This window comes from Mobula hypostoma, chromosome 8 (assembly GCF_963921235.1).
Source record: "Mobula hypostoma chromosome 8, sMobHyp1.1, whole genome shotgun sequence".
NCBI classification, from domain to species: Eukaryota; Metazoa; Chordata; class Chondrichthyes; order Myliobatiformes; family Myliobatidae; genus Mobula; species Mobula hypostoma.
In genome coordinates, this window is record NC_086104.1 from 58,812,345 (window position 1) to 58,832,630 (window position 20,286).

At 43.1% G+C, this 20,286-nt stretch overlaps 1 protein-coding gene across 2 annotated transcripts in view; it reads left to right on the forward strand.

Annotated features, from left to right (window-relative positions):
• Positions 1 to 20,286, forward strand: part of LOC134350562 (coiled-coil domain-containing protein 85A-like) — a 533,159-nt gene that overhangs the window by 239,592 nt on the left and 273,281 nt on the right. The window lies entirely within an intron of this gene.

Below are 20,286 nucleotides of genomic sequence, written 5' to 3' on the forward strand. Positions count from 1 at the left end.
ATAGAAATCATCATTACACTGGTGGGTAAAGTATAGCCTTGCTCTTAAAATTGAATGATTATATGCCACATTGAACCCTGGTGAATCACTGAGCTAAAAGCTCTACTGTGCAAACGTCTTGTCTCCTAATCCCTGCTGTTTTAGGAGATGGAAATTGTTGAGCAACTTTTTCAATATTCAATCTTTTGGAAGTTGATCTCTCTATGCTTGCAAGTGGGTTAGGGTGGGGTGTTGTGGAGATATGAATGGAGCAATAACTTGGGTGATTAAAGTTTTATAGAATGGTGTGCATTTGAATAAATAAATGTATAAGGAAGCAGCTCAGCTTTGGTCCAGCTTCCACATGGACTGTGTCTTTAATAATTGAGGCACTTCTCTAATAGATACACAGCAAAAAGTTAGCAGCTGCATTCATCTGTGCCTATATCCATAGGACTCTCAGGCTAGTGCTCTGATTTTTGGACCCAAGTTATCCTAATGCTTTCTCATACTCATTTTTTTTTTAAACAGCTTCATTGCTCTTCTTAGAGGTGCTTCAGTTATGCAATAATTCTTAGTGTGACAATATTTCATTACACTAAAAGTAGGTGAAATCCATTCTGAGCACTTGTTTCTTATTTGGAGAACTGTACACCTTTGTTAAGTGGTTTCTTGATATTGGTGAATTTTCTATATTATAAATTATAGAAACAAAATCTAAAGTGTGTTACCTTTTACTTTGGAGAAGATAACCTAAGTTTACAACCCTGAGGACAGATTAGGTAGTGAAGATCTGTCAAAATAGCCCTTGAGTTGGAGTATGGGCTGTAAATTTATAAGATGTGAAAGAAAATCATTCTTGGGGCACAGAACAAAAGAGATTCCACTTGTTTGAGCACTGCTGTACTAGGTCTTGCACAGAAGAAGCTTTGGATTCCCCAGCTAGCAACAAGCACAGTGTGTTGTCTGATAGACTGAGCAGCTTTTGCATGGCGTCTGTGCTTGGTTCATGAAATATGTCAATAAAACAATTTTAACTGACGGCTGAATTCACCAAGAGCAAGAGTTCAGCAAGTGATAATGTACATTAAATTGTAAGCTTTCACATACTTGATTCATCTCCCAAAATAAAATCATACTGACCTATATTTACATAACTGATGATTACCATTATTACCTGCTTTATGGACGGAAGAAATTGGAGAAGAAAGATAAAAGTTGATCAAAGATGGAAAAAGTTGGGATCTATTTTCCCACACTTTTAGATTTGAGAAGTGTATATAATTCAAGAGTTTACAGTAACATCTGTATTATACATGATGAGACAGAACTCAGGCTGGGGAAGCAAAACCTTGTATTTCGTCTACGTAGTCTCCAATCTGATGCCATGATCTTTGATTTCTGAACTTCTGGTAGTTTCTCTCCCTTCCACCCCTTCCTCCTTTATCCATTCTCCACTTTATATAACAACTTGTGCCTGCATTATGTAATATCTTTAAGACAATAAAATGCTATTATGTATCTAAAACATTTGACAAGAGCATTTTCAAAAATTGGTTTATATTATGCAGGACCTGGTCCATATCCAGGGTTGTCAACCATGCTTGCATGCCTGCACTCAACTGGTGTGATCTTGTTGACCCTTTGCACCCCTGTCAGATCGTAAGGCGAATCAGATTTTAGGTATCATAATGCCAAAAGTCCACTGCCCCTGATGGACTTTGGCAGAAAACAATACAGGAGGCTCTGTTTCTGAAATGCTAAAATAATTTAAAATGTAGTGCATTTAGAAGTAAAAATTATTTACAAAGTTGCATTGAAACATTACTAAAATACATAATACCTCTGGAAATAGAGGTAATTCTATTTTCAAAACTGCAATTAGAACTGTTTTACTGCAGTTGCCACAACCTTTTCCCTCATCCAATCTTTCTTCATCCCTTTTGAATCACTCACACCCATTTTTTATTCTTTTACTTCTTTCCTCCTCACCTTGGCAAATGTCAAACACATTTAATTTCTAACTATATCTTGTTCTGAAGAAAGGTCTTTGACATTAGTTAATTACAAACATGAGAAAGTCTGCAGCTACTGGAAATTCAAAGCAACACACACAAAACACTAGAGGAACTCAGCAGGTAAGGCAGTATCGATAGATGTTTCCTGACCTGCTGAGTTCTTCCTGTGTTTTGTCTGTGTTGCTTTGATATTGGTAGTTTCTTTCTCCACTGACAAATGTAAATTATTTTGTGTGTTTTTTTTAAATTTTAGTTCAGATTTCTGGTCGCTGCAGGGGTTCATGAATTCCCTGGAAAAAAACCAGCTGCATCTAGCTACATATTAAGTCCACTAAGCCCCAGATTTGCCTCAGCTGGTCATATGGAGAATAATGTGCACTCAGTTTCGATTCACATAACCACCTCAGATTTTTTGCCTTTTCATGTTGATTGTCACTTAAAATCCTTGAATTATTTTTCTTATTTTGTAAAGATAATTTATTTCCCAAACAATTAATGAGGATATTAATAAAATTATTTTTTTTGCAGTTGCTTTATCAAAAAAAGACCATTCACCATATTTGATTTTTAAAAAAATACGACTAACCTTATTCCTCACAAATGTCTGGTCTTTGGTTTAAAATGTGTTCTAATGTCAAAAGCAGCCTGTTTATTAAAATGATTTCTAGTTGAAAATATAAATGTACTTCAAAATTCAGAATTTTTCTAACTAAAGTTAATTATGAATGAAATTTAAATTTTGCAGGGATAAGTGAAATCTTGTTAAATGTGTCCAATATTGCATATTCATTAAGTAATGTGAAATGGTGGCTTATATTTATTCTTCAGCAAAAAACTAAAACTAGAAATAACAATGGTTATTGCATTTCTGATTTCTAACATAGTTTGTATTATCTGGAATTAGTTCTGGAAGATGCCTTGCTTATTCAACTAATCAGTCTTCACAGTCACTTTTAATTAATGCTTTCTCTAGCATGAGGTAATCATTATTTGACTTTTTTTTATTAGGATCTGCACCAAAATAGTAATTACTTCCATGTAACACTGTAATTTGTCGCCAAAATATGGTAACATTATCCCAGACAGGATGAATTGTATGATTAATTGAATGGATGTAGCCATGAATTGAGAATGACACAGTCAAGCTTTGATTTGTATTTTGTTTTATAGCTCACAGGTACCATGCAATGGCACTACCAATTTAAGCAGGAAATACTATCATTAAGCTATTGAGAATGTAGTAAAATAATTGACAGTCATTGAATGTGGGAGATCACACCTTGAGTTGGCATGATGACAATTTATCACTTTTCCACATGTTGTCCCCAAGGCAAGTACAAAACTTGATTATTTGGCTGAATAATTATGTTTATGAGGAAGAAGTTTAAAAAGCCAGCGTTTAATTAAAAGATATTGCTGAAGTTGTTTTTGGGGATTATGTTCTGATACTAGCTCTGAGTTGGTGAATATATTTTAATAAGACCATTGGCAATAATGGCTAACTGGAGAGCTGGATGAGTCTTTTCCCATTTGTCATTTCAGTAAAGTCACCTTCTACTTAATTGCTCATTAGATTTTGTTTCTGCAAATGTTACCACAATAAGCTTGAGAGGCTGCAGGAGGCACATATTTTTGTCATTTCTACAGTTCTTGAAGCTGGATAAATAGTTGCTTTTGTCAAATTTTTTTAGTAATAAATTTAAATAAATGTAATGGTCCTTATGCCCTTGAGTCAGAATTCCTGTGCTTCTAATGGGATTGAAAGATTGCACCTGGCAATGATAACTTAGCAAGGGCATGTTGAGAAATTTATTGGCTATTGGAGGTATAGACTGTCTTTTTAGGGAGTCTGGTGTCAGGCATGGAATGGGCTGCCCAGCATTGTTGATTCAGATTAATTGCGACCTAGCAACTTGCTTCCAATAAATCTCCAGAACTATTGTTCAACCTACAATGACTATATAGCATAATAAAAGTGACCCAAAACTTCAGTAATTGAGCTGTAATGTTCAGATGATGCTTGTGTTTGTATAGACGTAATGTCCTTCACAGCCTTTGGTCGATCAATATAAAGGATACTAGAGGATTATGACCCAAGATCTTTGCAGCTGCACATTCCCCCATTTAACGATTGGTACTTTGTAAATGCTTGATGTTGGACCTTAAGCCGACTAAACATATGTACTCCACATAGCAGACAGCCTCATCTGAAATTGTCAGGTTCTAGTGTAATAAGATATAATTTCCCCTGCTAGGGTGCTGAATCAGAGGGACATTAGGACCGCAAATATCTTTTGTTTCACAGAGTCCTGGTTAACCCCTTCCATATTGTATGCAGCGATTCAGATCGACGGGTTTACTATACACCGTCAGGATAGAACTATAAGAGTCTTTCAAAAGCAGAGTTGGAGGAGTATGCCTTATGATCCACTCCTCTTGGTAAACAAATATATCGGTGGTGAGCAAAATTGGGACAGCAGACCTAGAATACCTTGCAGTTAAGTGCCGTCCATTTTATCTACCATGGAAGATTTCCATGATCATTTGGTAGTGGTATGCATTCCACCTCAGGCCAATGTCAATCAGGCTTTCGATGATCTGAGCAATGGGATCAACATGCACGGAACAGTGCACCCTAACACCTTCTCCATTGCTTTGGGGGATTTTAGCCAGGGCAGTCTGGAAAAGAAAAATCACTAAGCAATTACCATCAAAAGATCGCTTGCAATACCAGGGGAAACGACACACTGGGCCATTGTTACACCACCATCAAGAATGCCTACCGTGCTATTCCACACCCTCACTTTGGGAAGCCTGATCACCTGGCTGTACTTCTACTCCTTGAGTATAGGCAGAGACTGAAGACTGCAGCACCAGTATTGAGGACCAAGAAGGTATGGACAAGGGAAGCACAGGGAGCGCCTACAGGATTACTTTGAATCGGTGGTCTGGACCTTGTTCAGGGATTCATTTTGCAGAACTGAGATACTCCAACCAGTGGAGTGGTGTCGCAGCAACAACCTGGCACTCAACGTCAGTGAGACAAAAGAGGTGATTGTGGACTTCAGGAAGGGTAAGACGAAGGAACCATACCAATCCTCAGAGGGATCAGAAGTGGAGAGAGTGAGCAGTTTCAAGTTCGGGAGGAGAAGATGGCGATGCGACGCAGCTCGCAGCCGCCATTCTGGTGGTGATGTCTGTTATTTGTCAAGTAGGATGCCGTGCACAATCCTGATTTGATGGAGACAGATGTGAGAGCACGGAGGAACACCTGGAGAAACTTCTGAAGTGCCCGCTTTGTTGCTGCTGCTTCTGTGTGGTCCAGAATCTCCGGAGGAGAAGGCCTCGAGTCCTCGGCTTTGCTTGTTGCTCGGCGGCCGGGGAGGGGTCGAAGCGCTCGGAGAGGTTGTATCGGAGGGGCTGGTCAGAGGCTCAAATTTTTTGGACGGACTCGGAGTCGGCTGCGGTCGGGTGCTTCCAATGCATCGGCAAGTTGTCGGTGCTTGGAAGTTCATGGCAGGGAGAGTTTCTTCCTTCTGCTGCTTGTGTTAGATGATGATCGATTGGGACTTTGAGACTTTTTTTTACTATACCCATGATCTGCTCTTTATCAAATTATGGTATTGCTTTGCATTGTTGCAACTATATGTTATAATTATGTGTTTTTGTCCGTTTTAGTCTTGGTTTGTCCTGTTTTTTTTGTGATATTCTGGAGGAACATTGTATAATTTTTTAATGCTTGCATTTCTAAATGACAATAAATGAGGACTGAGTGTTCTCATAATCTTAAAAGGATCCCTGGGTGTCAAGATCTCTGAGGACCTAACCTGGTCCCAACATAACGATGCAGCTACAAAGAAGGCAAGACAGCAATTATATTTCATTAGGAGTTTGAAGAGATTTGGTATGTCAACAAATACACTCAAAACCTTCTATACTGTGGAGAGCATTCTGACAGGCTACATCACTGTCTGGTATGGGGAGGCGGCGGTGGGGGCTACTACACAGGACCAAAAGAAGCTGCAGAGGGTTTAAATTTAGTCTGCTCCATCTTGGGTACTAGCCTCAAAGTACCCAGACATCTTCAAGGAGCAGTGCCGGTGATAATAATTCTGATCTATAGATTGTGTGTCAGATTCATGTTAATATAATTCCAGAGTGAATTCTTAGCCCAAAACAGAAGTTAAAACAATTACTTAAATCACTTAATTCCACTTTGCCGTTATCATGGTGATGGAATGAAATCGACCACCTTTGGACTGAAATTAGAATTAATGGTGATTAAGTGAATCAAAACCTGAATTTGTCCAAGAGCTGCCAGAGATCAAGGGGTTTGCACAAAGGTGAAGGATGCGATTCTGCATTTTCATTATTTTAAATTTTACAAACATTCCCTGTTCTTCTTAATCTCCATCAGAGTTTTAGTAGACATTTCCATACTTTTAATAGACATTTCCAGATGGCATTGGACAATTCAGCTACATTTCTTGTATCAGGACAATAAGCAAATATCTCACTCCTTTATCATTGATCTAAAACACCGTTCTACTACAGAGTATAATAAAACTCTTTGACTTAGATTTATGCAACATACATCAAAGTTGCTGGTGAACGCAGCAGGCCAAGCAGCATCTATAGGAAGAGGTGCAGTCGACGTTTCAGGCCGAGACCCTTCGTCAGGACTAACTGAAGGAAGAGTGAGTAAGGGATTACTCACTGCTGCGTTCACCAGCAACTTTGATGTATGTTGCTTGAATTTCCAGCATCTGCAGAATTCCTGTTGTTTGACTTAGATTTATAATGTTTTAAGTTCCAGGACGTAATCTGCAGTCTTTAATTGTAATGATGCATGAACTTTGTTATTCCCTATTCAAATGTGACACCATGACGAGATTTCAAGGCTCTTTTGTAACACTTCTGTGAAATTCCATGTGTTTTCCCACTGAATTCCTCGGAGTTTTGATGAGCAGAGAGCAGAACTCGCCTTTAGTTACAAGAACCTGTGCAGAGTACCCCTGTGGCTGTTGCCCTCAAAAACAGATATAACACTTTGGATACTGTTGAGGTGGGAGAATAACTGAGTAGAGGAAAGCTATAAATGGTCAAGTCTCTGGTACTGAGAGTGGCTCTGTTCCTCTGAAGGGAAGAGGGGGAGAACAGGTGAGCTGCAGTGATAGTGGATTTATTGGTTAGGGGAACAGAAAGGAGGTTCTATGGATGACAGCGAGATTCCCAGATGGTTTGTTGATCCCTGGGTGCCAGGTTCAGGAACATCTCGAATTGAACTTACAACATTCTTAAGTCAGGTCTGGTCCACAGTGGTACCAATGACATGAGTAGAATGGGTAATGAGTTCCTGCAAAGTGAGTTCAGGGAGTTGGGTGCTAAGTTAAAGAATAGGAGGGTTATGGTCTCAGGATTGCTGCCGGTGCACATGCTACAGAAACCGGAAGTAGGAAGTTCAGACAGTGGCTGAGGAGCTGGTACAGGAGGGAGGGCTTCAGATTTTTGGATCACTAGGCACTCTTTCAGGGTGGGAGGGACCTGTGTAGATGGGACACTTTGTACCTGAACAGGAGGGGTATTAATATCCTTGCAGGAAGTCTTGCTAGTGCTGTTTGAGGGGGTTAAATTAGAGTTGCAGGGGGTGGGAACTAGAGTGCCAGAGCAAATAGTGGAGCAGTTGTGGAGAAAGATGTTGTTAAGCATACATACAGAGTCCAGAAGTGAAAGATTGAGCATGGTGGGACTATTGTCTTAAGCTGTGTATATTTCAATGCAAGGAGTATTGTAGGATGGGGAATAATCTTAAACCATGGAACAGCAAGTGGAGTTATGACATTGTAGCCATTAGTGAAACTTGGTTGCAGGAGGGGCAGGACTGGCAGCTCAATATTCCAGTATTCTGTTGTTGTAAGCGTGATATTGGGAGGGATTAAAGGGGGAGGGGTGGTGTGGTAAACCATGTATATATGTTGTAACTGGGTTACCTGTCTGGACACACCCCTCTGCTGACTGCCCCTGTGGCTCCTCCCACAGAGTCCTGTATAAAGGTGTTCACCTTGCCCCTCCCCCTCAGTCCGGGGGCAGACACTCACTGTGGAGGTCGTATTGTACAGCGAATAAAAGCCTTTCAGTATTTTACCAAACCTCAGTCTTTTGGAGTAATTGAAGGTGCTTCAATTTTATTCGCTGTACGTTTTAAAACATGGAACAGTCCCTGAGACCAGAAAAATTAGACCTCAATCCACAAACACTGGAAGCTGGAAACGCTTTCGAACTCTGGCTGGCCTGCTTCAAAGCATATCTAGAGGAGATTAAAGCGACCGACCCCGTAGTGAAGCGCAGAGTTCTACTCTCCAGGGTCAGTCCACGGTTCTATTTGCTGATCAGAGACCAGCCGAACTACGATGGCGCAATGATTGCACTCAAAAGACAATACCTGCGGCCGATAAACAGCGTCTATGCTCGGCACCGTTTAGCAACACAGCAACAACGCCCCGGGGAATCGAGTGCTGAGTTCGTCCAGGCCCTACGGACGCTCGTGCGAGCCTGCAATTGCCAGGAGCTGACGGCGGTGCAGCATGCAGAACTCCTAGTGAGAGACACCTTCGTCACGGGGACCAGGTCAGTGTACGTGCGCCAGCGGCTGCTGGAAAACGCCGATCTTACCCTAAGTTCGGCGATGGAGCTGACTGATACGTTGGAGGCCGTTCTGCATAACTCCGAGGCTCTCCAGGCACGCGATCCCCCGATGGCCTCGTGGGTGCCGCAGACCCCGCAACCTGCTGGCGAATCGACCTCGGCTGCCGCCAGTCGTGAGTCCGCGAAGTGCTACTTCTGCGGACTGGAGAAGCACCCCCGGAAACGCTGCCCGGCCTGACAAGCTACCTGTTCCAGCTGCGGAAAGAAGGGCCACTTCGCCAAGGTCTGTAAGTCAAAACCGCGAGCGGGATCGAGCAGCGCCGCATGCGAGACATGGGGGTTGCCATCTTGCCTGCTGCCATATTCCCTGCATGCCACCACCACGTGCGAGACATGGGGGCGGCCATCTTGGTCGGGGCCACCTCCCACCGCCTACGACCAACGGGTGCTCACGGGGCACCCCACCACGCCGGACCAAGACAGTGACCCCACCCTGGCTTCCGTGACCCTTGACCAAAGCGCTCCCCACCAGCTCGCAAGGTCAATAATGGACATCCTGGTGGAGGGGCACAGGACAAGCTGCCTGTTTGACACAGGCAGCACGGAGAGTTTTATCCACCCGGCCATGGTGCAGCATTGTGGACTCATGATCCGGCCGGTAAGTCAGAGGGTCACCATGGCCTCCGGGTCGCATACAACAGACATCCGGGGGGGGGGGTTGTGTAGCGACACTAGTGGTGCAGGGCACAGAATATCGGGACTTTACGTTACTGGTCTTGCCTCAACTGTGTGCCCCTGTGCTGTTGGGGTTGGACTTCCAGAGCCACCTGAAAAGCGTGACAATGAAGTATGATGGGGCCCCTTGCGCCAATTACTGTCATAAATCCCCTGTTTTGTAGAGATATGTCACGTACCCCGCTATTGACCACACACACACACACACCGACCCCACTTGCAGCCTCTCCACCCTCAGGATCCCTCCCCCACCGCTGTTTGCCAACCTGACCCCTGACTGTAAACCCGTGGCAACTAAAAGCAGGAGGTACAGCGCGGGGGACAGAGCTTTCATTAAGTCGGAGGTGCAGCGGCTGCTCAGGGAGGGGGTCATTGAGACAAGCACAAATCCTTGGAGGGCGCAGGTGGTGGTTGTTCGCAACGGGGAGAAGAATAGGGTGGTCGTGGACTATAGCCAGACCATCAATAGGTTTACGCAGCTGGACGCGTACCCTCTACCCCACATTGTGGATATGGTCAATCAGATAGCACAGTGCAAGGTGTACTCGACCATAGACCTAAAATCCACTTACCATCAGCTTCCCATCCGCCGGGAGGACCGCCCTTACACTGCCTTCGAGGCGGACGGCAGGCTTTATCAATTCCTGCACGTCCCCTTTGGTGTCACGAATGGTGTATCTGTCTTCCAGAGGGCAATGGACCGGATGGTGGACCAGTGCCAACTGAAGGCCACGTTCCCATATCTGGATAACATCACCATCTGCGGTCACGACCAGCAGGATCACGACAACAACCTCCAAAAATTTCTCCAAGCGGCCAAATCTTTCAACCTCACCTATAACAAGGACAAGTGTGCATTTGGGACCACCCGACTTGCTATCCTTGGGTGTGTCGTGGAGAATGGAGTCATTGGCCCTGACCCCGACCGTATGCGCCCCTTGTTGGAACTCCCTCTTCCCAATACCCTCAGAGCCCTCAAAAGGTGCCTGGGCTTCTTTTCATATTATGCCCAATGGGTCTCTAACTACGCAGACAAGGCCCACCCCTGGTCAAGTCCACCACATTCCCCCTCTCTGCCGAGGCCCATGCGGCCTTCAACCGCATAAAAGGGGACATTGCCAAAGCAGCAATGCATGCGGTGGATGAGGCCATTCCCTTCTAAGTAGAGAGTGACGCCTCCGACTTTGCGCTGGCTGCTACCCGCAACCAGGCAGGAAGACCAGTGGCGTTCTTCTCCCGTACCCTTCAAGGCCCTGAAATTCGGCACTCTGCGGTAGAGAAAGAGGCCCAGGCCATAGTGGAAGCTATAAGGCACTGGAGGCACTATCTTGCCGGCAAAAGGTTCACCCTGCTAACTGACCAGCGCTCAGTCACATTCATGTTTGATAATCAGCAGCGGAGCAAAATCAAAAATGATAAAATTCTGAGGTGGAGAATCGAACTCTCCACCTACAACTATGACATCATGTTCAGGGCTGGGAAGCTCAATGAGCCCTCCGATGCCCTATCCTCGGGAACATGCGCCAGCGTGCAGATCGACCGGCTATATGCCCTACATGTAGACATTTGCCACCTGGGAGTCACCCGGCTTTCCACTTCATGAAAGCCCGGAACCTGCCTTACTCCCTTGAGGAGATCAGAATGATGACCAGGGACTGCCAAGTCTGTGCAGAGTGCAAACCGCACTTCTACCGACCCGAAAAGGCACCACTCATCAAGGCCACCCACCCCTTTGAGCGACTGAGTGTTGACTTTAAGGGCCCCCTTCCCTCCACTGACCTCAATGTGTATTTTCTTAACGTAATTGACGAGTACTCGCGGTTCCCCTTCGCCATCCCCTGCCCCGACACCACTACCACGTCAGTTATAAAAGCCCTGCGCAAGCTCTTCACTCTGTTCGGATACCCATGCTATATCCACAGTGACAGAGGGTCCTCGTTTATGAGTGATGAGCTGCGCCAATATCTACTGGCTAGGGGAATTGCAACCAGTAGGACCACGAGCTATAATCCCTGGGGGAGTGGGCAGGTAGAGAAGGAGAATGGCACAGTGTGGAAAGCTACACTCTTAGCCCTCAGGTCAAAGGGACTGCCGGTCTCCCGCTGGCAGGAGGTCCTTCCCGAGGCACTCCACTCCATCCGCTCCCTGTTATTCACAGCCACCAATGCCACCCCTCATGAGAGGCTCTTTTCTTTTCCCAGAAAGTCGACCACTGGAACCACCCTACCATCTTGGCTGACATCCCCGGGGCCAGTGTCGCTCCGGAAACATGCGAGGAGCAATAAGTACTCCCTGATAGTCGAGAGGGTTCACTTACTTCATGCGAACCCCCAGTATGCCTACGTGGTTTTACCTAATGAGCGGGAGGACACGGTCTCCATCCGCGACCTGGTGCCCGCAAGAGCTCTGGGCCCCTACCCTGAACACTCCGTGGTGACTATTGACCCCGTACCCACCAATGTATGTACCTATGAGACACCGTGCACCCCAAACCCTATACAGACACCACACGACACTCCCATACCGGGCGCGATGCACACGCACAAGGGATTACCGACGCCTAACGTGCTGGCACCTGAAGTCAGGCCGGAGCCAGCACAACCGCCATCGCCGGTGCTACGTAGATCACAGCGACGGACTCGACCGCCTGATAGACTTGACCTGTAAATATACTTCTTGTAAATATTGTCAGTCACTTCACCCCGCGGGACTCTTTTTTTAAAAAAAAAAGGAGGGGTGAATGTGGTAAACCATGTATATATATATTGTAACTGGGTTGCCTGTCTGGACACACCCCTCTGCTGACTGCCCCTGTGGCTCCTCCCACAGAGTCCTGTATAAAGGTGTTCGCCTTGCCCCTCCCCCTCAGTCCGGGGGCAGACACTCACTGTGGAGGTCGTATTGTACAGCGAATAAAAACCTTTCAGTATTTTACCAAACCTCAGTCTTTTGGAGTAATTGAAGGTGCTTCAGGTGGCATTACAAATCAGGGAAAATGTTATAGCAGCACTCTGTCAGAACAAACTGGAGAGTTTGTCTAGTGAGGCTTTATGGGTAGAAGTAAGGAATGAGAAAGATATAATCATATTAATGGGATTGTATTATAGACTGCACAACAGTCTGAGATTTAGAGGCAAATTTGTAGAGAGGTTGCAGACTGTTGCAAGAAACATAAGGTTACGATATGTGATTTTTAACTTTCTACATACTGCAACTGACATGTTGTAAAAGGGCTGAATCGGAAAGAGTTTGTCAAATATGTTCAGGAAAGTTCCCTTAATCTGTACGTAGAGGTCCCAACTTGAGAGTGTGTGGTACTAAATTTTCCTATTGGAAATGTGACAGGGCAGGTGACAGAAGTTTGTGTCGGTAAGTTTGTGAAATGAGGATCTGGGAATACAAACTGTAATTCCTTGAATGTGACATCACAGGTAGATAGGATTGTAAAGAAAGACTTTGCATATTTGGCCTTCATAAATGATTATATTGAGTACAGGCATTGGAATGTTATATTAAAATTGTACAAGATGTTAGTGAGGCCTAATATAGATTATTGTGCCCAGTTTTCGTCACCTATCTAAAGGAAAGATATACAGTAAATAAGATTGAGAGAGTGTAGAGAAAATTTACAAGAATGTTACAGGGACTCGAGGACCTGAGTTGCAAGGAAAAGTTGAGTAGGTTAGAACTTTATTCCCTAGAATGTAGAAGATTGAGGTGAGATTTGATAGAGGTTTACAAAATTATGAAGGGTATAGTTAGGGTAAATGCAAGCAGGTTTTTTCACTGAAATTGGGTGAGACTCCAACAAGAGATCATGGGTTAAGGGTGAAAGGTGAAATGTTTAAAGCGAATATGAGGATCTTCACTCGGGGTGGTGAGAGTGTGAAATGAGCTGCCAGTGCAAGTGGTGGATATGGGGTAGATTTCAACATTTAAGAAAAATTTGGATAGATATATGGATGGGAGAGGTATGGAGGGCTATGGTGTGGGTGAAGATTGATGGGATTAGGCAGATTAATGGTTCATCACAGACTAGATGGGCTAAAGGTCCTGTTTTTGTGCTGTACTGTTCTATGACTCTATGATTCTATAACTCTCTGACTCTAACCTACAAGACTAACTCATAACTGGAAATGATTAGACAAATTTCAGGAGTGATACTAAACAACCCATGTTTCCCATCTGTGTTATTTTACCCCTGTCCTTTAGAGATGTTTTACTTTAGAATAAATTCAGTTTTAATTGCACAATGAGAAATTGTTACACAATCAATTTTCCAAAGGAGAATTTTATTCTACATATAGTGCTCAATATGATTTTAATATCATCTGACCTCTCCCATATCAGGATCAAACTTCTTGCCATTGACTTAGATAATGTGAATTTTCTTTAGCTGCAACGGTATGGTGCAATTTCTCATTGTGCAACTGAAACCGAATGAAGTCAGGCTGATGACTCTCCAGTTTCCTCCTCCTGAAGTCAGTAATCAGTTCCTTGGTCTGCAGACCTTCAGTAAAAGGTTGTTGTGACACCACTCTGTCAGATTTTCAATCTCCTTCCCATATGCTGATTCTTTACCACCTTTGATTTGGCTACAACAGTGGTGTCAACAGAAAACTTAAATATGTCATTGGAGCTGTGCTTAGCCACACAGTCATAAGTATTAAGTGAGCAGAGCAGGGGGCTGAGCACACAGCCTTGTGGTGCACCTCTACTGATGGAGATTGTGGAGGAGGTGTTGTTTTCAATCAGGTTTACATTTTCTTTCTCTTTTAAATATGGTTCTAGTACTGTTGGAGCCTGTGATCTACAGTTTAATGGTGTGTTTTTGGGCCGACTGAGCAATTTGGCACTTTGCTGTCTCCAAGAAGGTTCCAGGAGGCAAGTGGCTTTGAGACCAAGAAGCTTAGAGATAGGGCGTGAGCCCATGATCAACTCCATTTCTCGCTGATCTCGTCAAATAAAGTGTTAAGTAAGACTAAAACATTGAGGCGAGTGCAGAAGGCGAGGGAGTGTTCAACACTGTCTACCAGCATCTCGCTCGCCTCTGCAAGAGAGGGTGTTTGCATGAGATGTTCTCTCTTTTCTTTGCTCACTGCTCCTGAGGGAAGGTCCCTGCATTCTAATGGTCTCTTTCTCCCTCAGTGTTGTCGGAGGATGATACCAAAGTTCTCTGGTTTGTGGATTGAACTAATAAACTCTGAACTGAATTGAATATGGACTCTTTCGATTTTGTTTTTTTTTGTTTTTGCTCATTCATTCTTGTTTCCATTTGTGCAATTTGTTTTTTTTTATCGGCCATGGGGTGTTAATGTTCTTGTTGCTATTTGTGTGATTTGTTTTTTTTTGCATGTAAGGGGGTTGATATTCTTGTTGCTGTTTGTGCTATTTGTGTTTTTGTGCTGAGGTGGGGTTCATTTTCTTTGAACAGGTTCCATGGTTTTCTTTGTTTCATGGTTGTAGAAAAGATGAATCTTGGTGTTGCATAGTTACTTTGATAATAATAAATGTCCTTTGAATTCTTTGAAAACACTTCATCACTGTGGATGTTCTTTAAGTACTACTGCATGACGGTCATTGATACAGGTTACACATTCTTCCTGAGCACTAATTAGGTGAGTAACTCAGACTGCCTAAGCAAGAGTTAGAGGTAAAATGACTTGTTCTCGGGATATATTTGTTCCCTGTTTTATTTTCCGAAGCTGTCATCCAAACTGTAATTAAGTTTTTATAAAAAAAAAATTGATGCCTAGATTAAATCAAGTATTTCTTACACATTTTTCTTTTCACTGCTCTTTTTCTTTTCGCTGAAGATGCCACATAAAAACCTTCTCCATAAGATAAGGATGCATAGAGTTGGGGGTGATGTATAGAGGATTGGTCAACTGATAAAAAGCAGAGAGTTGCGCTACATGGGTGTTACCTGGTTGGCAATCAGTGGTGAGCGGAGTGCCACAGGGGTCAGTGCTGGGCCTGCAACTGTTCACGATATACATTAACGATCTGGCAGAGGGGATTGAGTGTAATGTATCTAAGATCGCTGATAGTACTAAATTGAGTGGAAAAGAAAATTGTGCAGAAGATGTGGAAAGTCTGCAGAGATCGGTTAAGTGAGTGGGCAAGGGTCTGGCAGATAGAGTACAGTGTTGGTAAATGCAAGGTCATCCACTTTGGAAGGAAAATGAAACAACAGATTATTTATTTAAATGGTTTAAAAATTTCAACATGCTGCTGTGCGGAGGGGCTTGTGCATGAATCACAAAAGGTTGGTTTGCAGTTGCAGCAGGCTATCAAGAAGGCAAATGGAATTGCTAGAGGGATTGAATTTGAGAGCAGGTTATGTTGCAACTATACAGGGTACTAGTGAGGCCACACCTGAAGTATTGCGTGCAGTTCCGGTCTCCTTTAGAAAGGATATACTAGCTTTGGAGGTGGTGCAGAGGAGGTTCACCACATTGATTCCAGAGATGAGGGGAGGAGTGAGTCGCCTGTGACTGTATTCATTGGAATTCAGAAGTATGAAAGGAAGTCTCTTATAAACATATAAAATTATGAAAGGGATAGATAAGATAGAGGCAGAAAAGTTTCCACTGGTAGTTGAGTCTAGAACTAGGGGACATAGCTTCAAGATTTAGGGGAGTAGATTTGGAATGGAAATGAAGAAGGACTGCTTTTCCCAGAGGCAGGAAAATCTGTGGAATTCTCTGCCTAATGAAGCAGTGGAGGCTACCTGAGTAAATATATTTAAGACAAGGTTGGATAGATATTTGCATAGTAGGGGAATTAGGGCTATGAGGAAAAGGCAAGTAGGTGGAGATGAGTCCATGGCCAGATCAGCCATGAGATTATTGAATGGAGGAGCAGGTTTGATGGGCCACATGGCCTACTCCTGCTCCTATTTCTTATCTTCTCTGTTTCAAGGGGTTGTTATTGTCTTACCAACACCAGGTGATTTCAGCAACCATGCATTCAGTCTGTAGATTCCAGTCCTGACGAAGGGTCTCGGCCTGAAACGTCGGCTGTACCTCTTCCTAGAGATGCTGCCTGGCCTGCTGCGTTCACCAGCAACTTTGATGTGTGTTGCCTGAATTTCCAGCATCTGCAGAATTCCTGTTGTTTGTAGATTTTTTTTGTTCTTTTGCTAGTAAATTTTTTCAATCCTGCACAATTTGGTGAATCATGTCTCCTACCAGTGCCAACATTCTGTTGGGTGAAGAACAGGGTAAGCAATAGCTTCAGAACAAGGTCCTCCAGGAGAAAGAAAAGCACAAAACAAGATTGTCTAATTTAACCCATAAGAGAAATTTAATCTGCTGAAGCTGAGGTTTTCCAGGAAAGCCAACATTATCATTTACCAATATAAACTGAACACTTTGAGTATATCTGTAATTGGAATGAAGGTCAGTGTTCAGATCTCTAGCTCCTGCCTCAGAAATGAACTATTAGGCGAAAAGACTTTTTTTGCTTATCATTCTATGTCAAATTGTTAAAAAGTGTTTACAATTTTGAGAAGGCTTCACAAGGCTTATTGAGAAAGTAAGGAGGTATGGGATCCAAGGGGACCTTACTTTGTGGATCCAGAACTTGCTCACAGAAGGCAAAGAGTGGCTGTAGACGGGTCATACCAGTGGTGTGCCTCGGATCTGTTCTGGGATCCCTTCTCCGTGATTTTTATAAATGACCTGAATGAGGAAGTGGAGGGATGGGTTAGTAAATTTGTTGATGACACAAAGATTGGAGGTATTGAGGATAGTGTGGAGGTCTGTCAGAGGTTACTGGGCTGAGAAGTGGCAGGTGGAGTTCAACCCAGATAAGTGTGAAGTGGTTCATTTTGGTAGGTCAAATATGATGGCAGAATACAGTATTAATGGTAAGACTCTTGGCAGTGTGGAGGATCAGGGGATGTTGGGGTCCGAGTCCATAGGACACTCAAAGCTGCTGCGCAGATTGACTCTGTGGTTAAGAAGGCATATGCTGCATTGGCCTTCATTAATCGTGGGATTGAGTTTAAGAGCCAAGAGGTAATGTTACAGCTATATAGGACCCTGGTCAGACTCCACTTGGAGTACTGTGCTCAGTTCTGGTCACCTCACTACAGGAAGGGTGTGGAAACTAGAAAGGGTGCAGAGGAGATGTATAAGGATGTTGCCTGGATTGGGGAGCATGCCTTATGAGAATAGGTTGAGTAAACTCGGCCTTTTCTCCTTGGAGTGGCGGAGGATGAGAGGTGACCTGATAGAGGTATATAAAGATGATGAGAGGCATTGATCATGTGGATAGTCAGAGGCTTTTTCCCAGGGCTGAAATGGCTGCCACGAGAGGACACAGTTTTAAGGTGCTTGGAAGTAGGTACAGAGGAGATGTCGGGGTAAGATTTTTACACAGAGAGTGGTGAGTGTGTGGAATAGACTGCCGGCAACGGTGGTGGGGGCGGATGCGATAGGGTCTTTTAAGAGATTCCTAGATCGATACATAGAGCTTAGAAAAATAGAGGGCTATGGGTAGCCTTGGGTAGTTTCTAAGTAAGTACTTGTTCGTCACAGCATTGTGGGCTGAAGGGCCTGTATTGTGCTGTAGGTTTTCTGTGTTTCTAATATGGGACTTTTTTTTTCAAAAATGAAGCAGAGGTAATTCATTGAAATTGGTATGAGTTACAACCCCTTTTTTACACAGAATGAAAACATTTCTAGTCATTTGAAAATAATTTCTCATCGAGTCGTACATACTAAAACGGTCCCTTTCACTCACTGAGATGTGTCAGTTATGAGGCACCTAATTACGCCAAAACCTAAACTAACCCCATTTAATTCTCGTTACATGCCCATTAACTCTGTATATTAGCACTCACTTATCCCATACATCTTGGGGATGTGAGAGCAAACCAGAGCACCCAGAAAAATCCACATGAGTATCCAAACTCTACACAAAGTATCAGAGGTGAAGATCAAACCTGAGTCACAGGAGCTTTGAGTAGCTTCATGCAGTTATAGTGGAGCTGGGTTACAGAAAGCTAAGTAGTATACTCTCCACTTTGATCCATCTCTGTAGACTTTACCATTGTGTCTAGTTTGTCCATTGCTCCAAAAGGTCTCAGAGGAGATACCAAAAAACCTGAATCCACTGTTTATTACTGTTCTCAAGACAATAACATATAGTAATGTAATTAGTCTGTTTGGCCCAGCAAGTCTGCTCCGCCATTCAATTATGGCTGATTTTTTTTCAATCCCTTTCTTCCATCTTCCTGTAACCTTTAACCTCTTTTACCTATTAAGAACCTGTCAATTTCTGCCTTATTATATTTATTAATGTGCAGAGAACTACAAAACAGAAACAGGCTCTTTGGCCCATCTAGTCCATGCTGAACTGTAATCCTTGTTAGCCCCATCGACCAATTCCTGGACCATAACCCTCCATCTTTTTTATTAATAAAGTAAAATGGATGTTTCCATTTTAATAAAGATGATGTTACTGAGGTGGATCCCAGAAGATGTTATAAAATTGATCATTGTTTTAATTGCCATCTGTATTTTAAATTTATTGCTCTGGCATGAATGGGTTTGATGATCTGCTTGCATGCCATAGAGTCACAGAGAGAAGGAAATTGTAACCATAATAGCCCCAGTCACTAATCACCCCCCACCTCACACGCACCACTGCCATTACTGTAATGAGAAGGATGCTGTAATCAATTGCTCGTGCAGTAATCCTAAATAATTGTACTTCTTGGTTTAACCTTTCAGTTGATAATTGCTTGGTGAACAACTGCTGTTTTTTTTGTCAGATGTCAAATTTAATAAATATTGAGCACAATAGATTCAGGAGACTGCAGATGTTTGAACATGGAAGGAAAAGTAACTGCTGGAAGAACTCATCTGATCAAGTAGCACTTGTAGAGGCATAGGCATACGAATATTCGACGTTTTGGCTTGGGACCACACTACTCCTGATGCTCTTGCCTTAATAAATTTTGCTTTTGGGGTATTACAAATTAATTTTTTAAATCATTTCTTTTCCAAGTCTGAAGACATTTCAAGAGTTAACTGTTTGCATTTATTTTCAATGAAGCAGCTGCAGTAAAGAAGGCATGGCAGCATTGTATAATTTTAAATAGATTAAGTTTGCTTAAGAACCCAGTAGAGCTCAGGTAGAAAAACACTGATTCAAATGGGTAATTTCTAGATTGCTGAAAGATGAATATTATCATGGCTCTGATTGCAAATTTCCACTTGCCTTTAGATATGGGAATGGTGCTAGACTGGGAAGTCAGATAATCTATAAAGAAGCCAAATATTATTAGAAAACCTTCAGATAATGATCCAGCTCACAATTAATTATGTCTTGGACACTTTTAATCTAACAAATCAAAGATTTATTTAAAGCAAATTACATTTGACTATACTTTACTCTTGTAAGTAATAGAGAAGGCTGATGGAGGAAATAAAGTACTGTAGGTGCCAGTCATATGGACTTTCTAAGGGCTGACGGCAATTGAATTGAATTGACTTTATTACTTACATCCGTCATGTACATGAGGAATAAAAATCTTTACGTTATGTCTCCATTTAAATGCGCAATTTTTGTAATTTATAATACGTACCACAGGATAGTCAATATAACATAGAAATACAGTTGCGTTAGCATGAATTAAGCAGTCTGATGGACTGGTGGAAGAAGCTGTCCTGGAGCCTGTTCGTCCTGGCTTTTATGCTGCGGTACCGCTTCCCAGATGGTAGCAGCTGGAACAGTTTGTGGTTGGGGTGACTCGGGTCCCCAATGATCCTTTGGACCCTTTTTTACACACCTGTCTTTATAAATGTCCTAAATAGTGGGAAGTTCAGATCTACAGATGCGCTGGGCTGTCCGCACCACTCTCTGCAGAGTCCTGCAATTGAAGTAAGTATAGTTC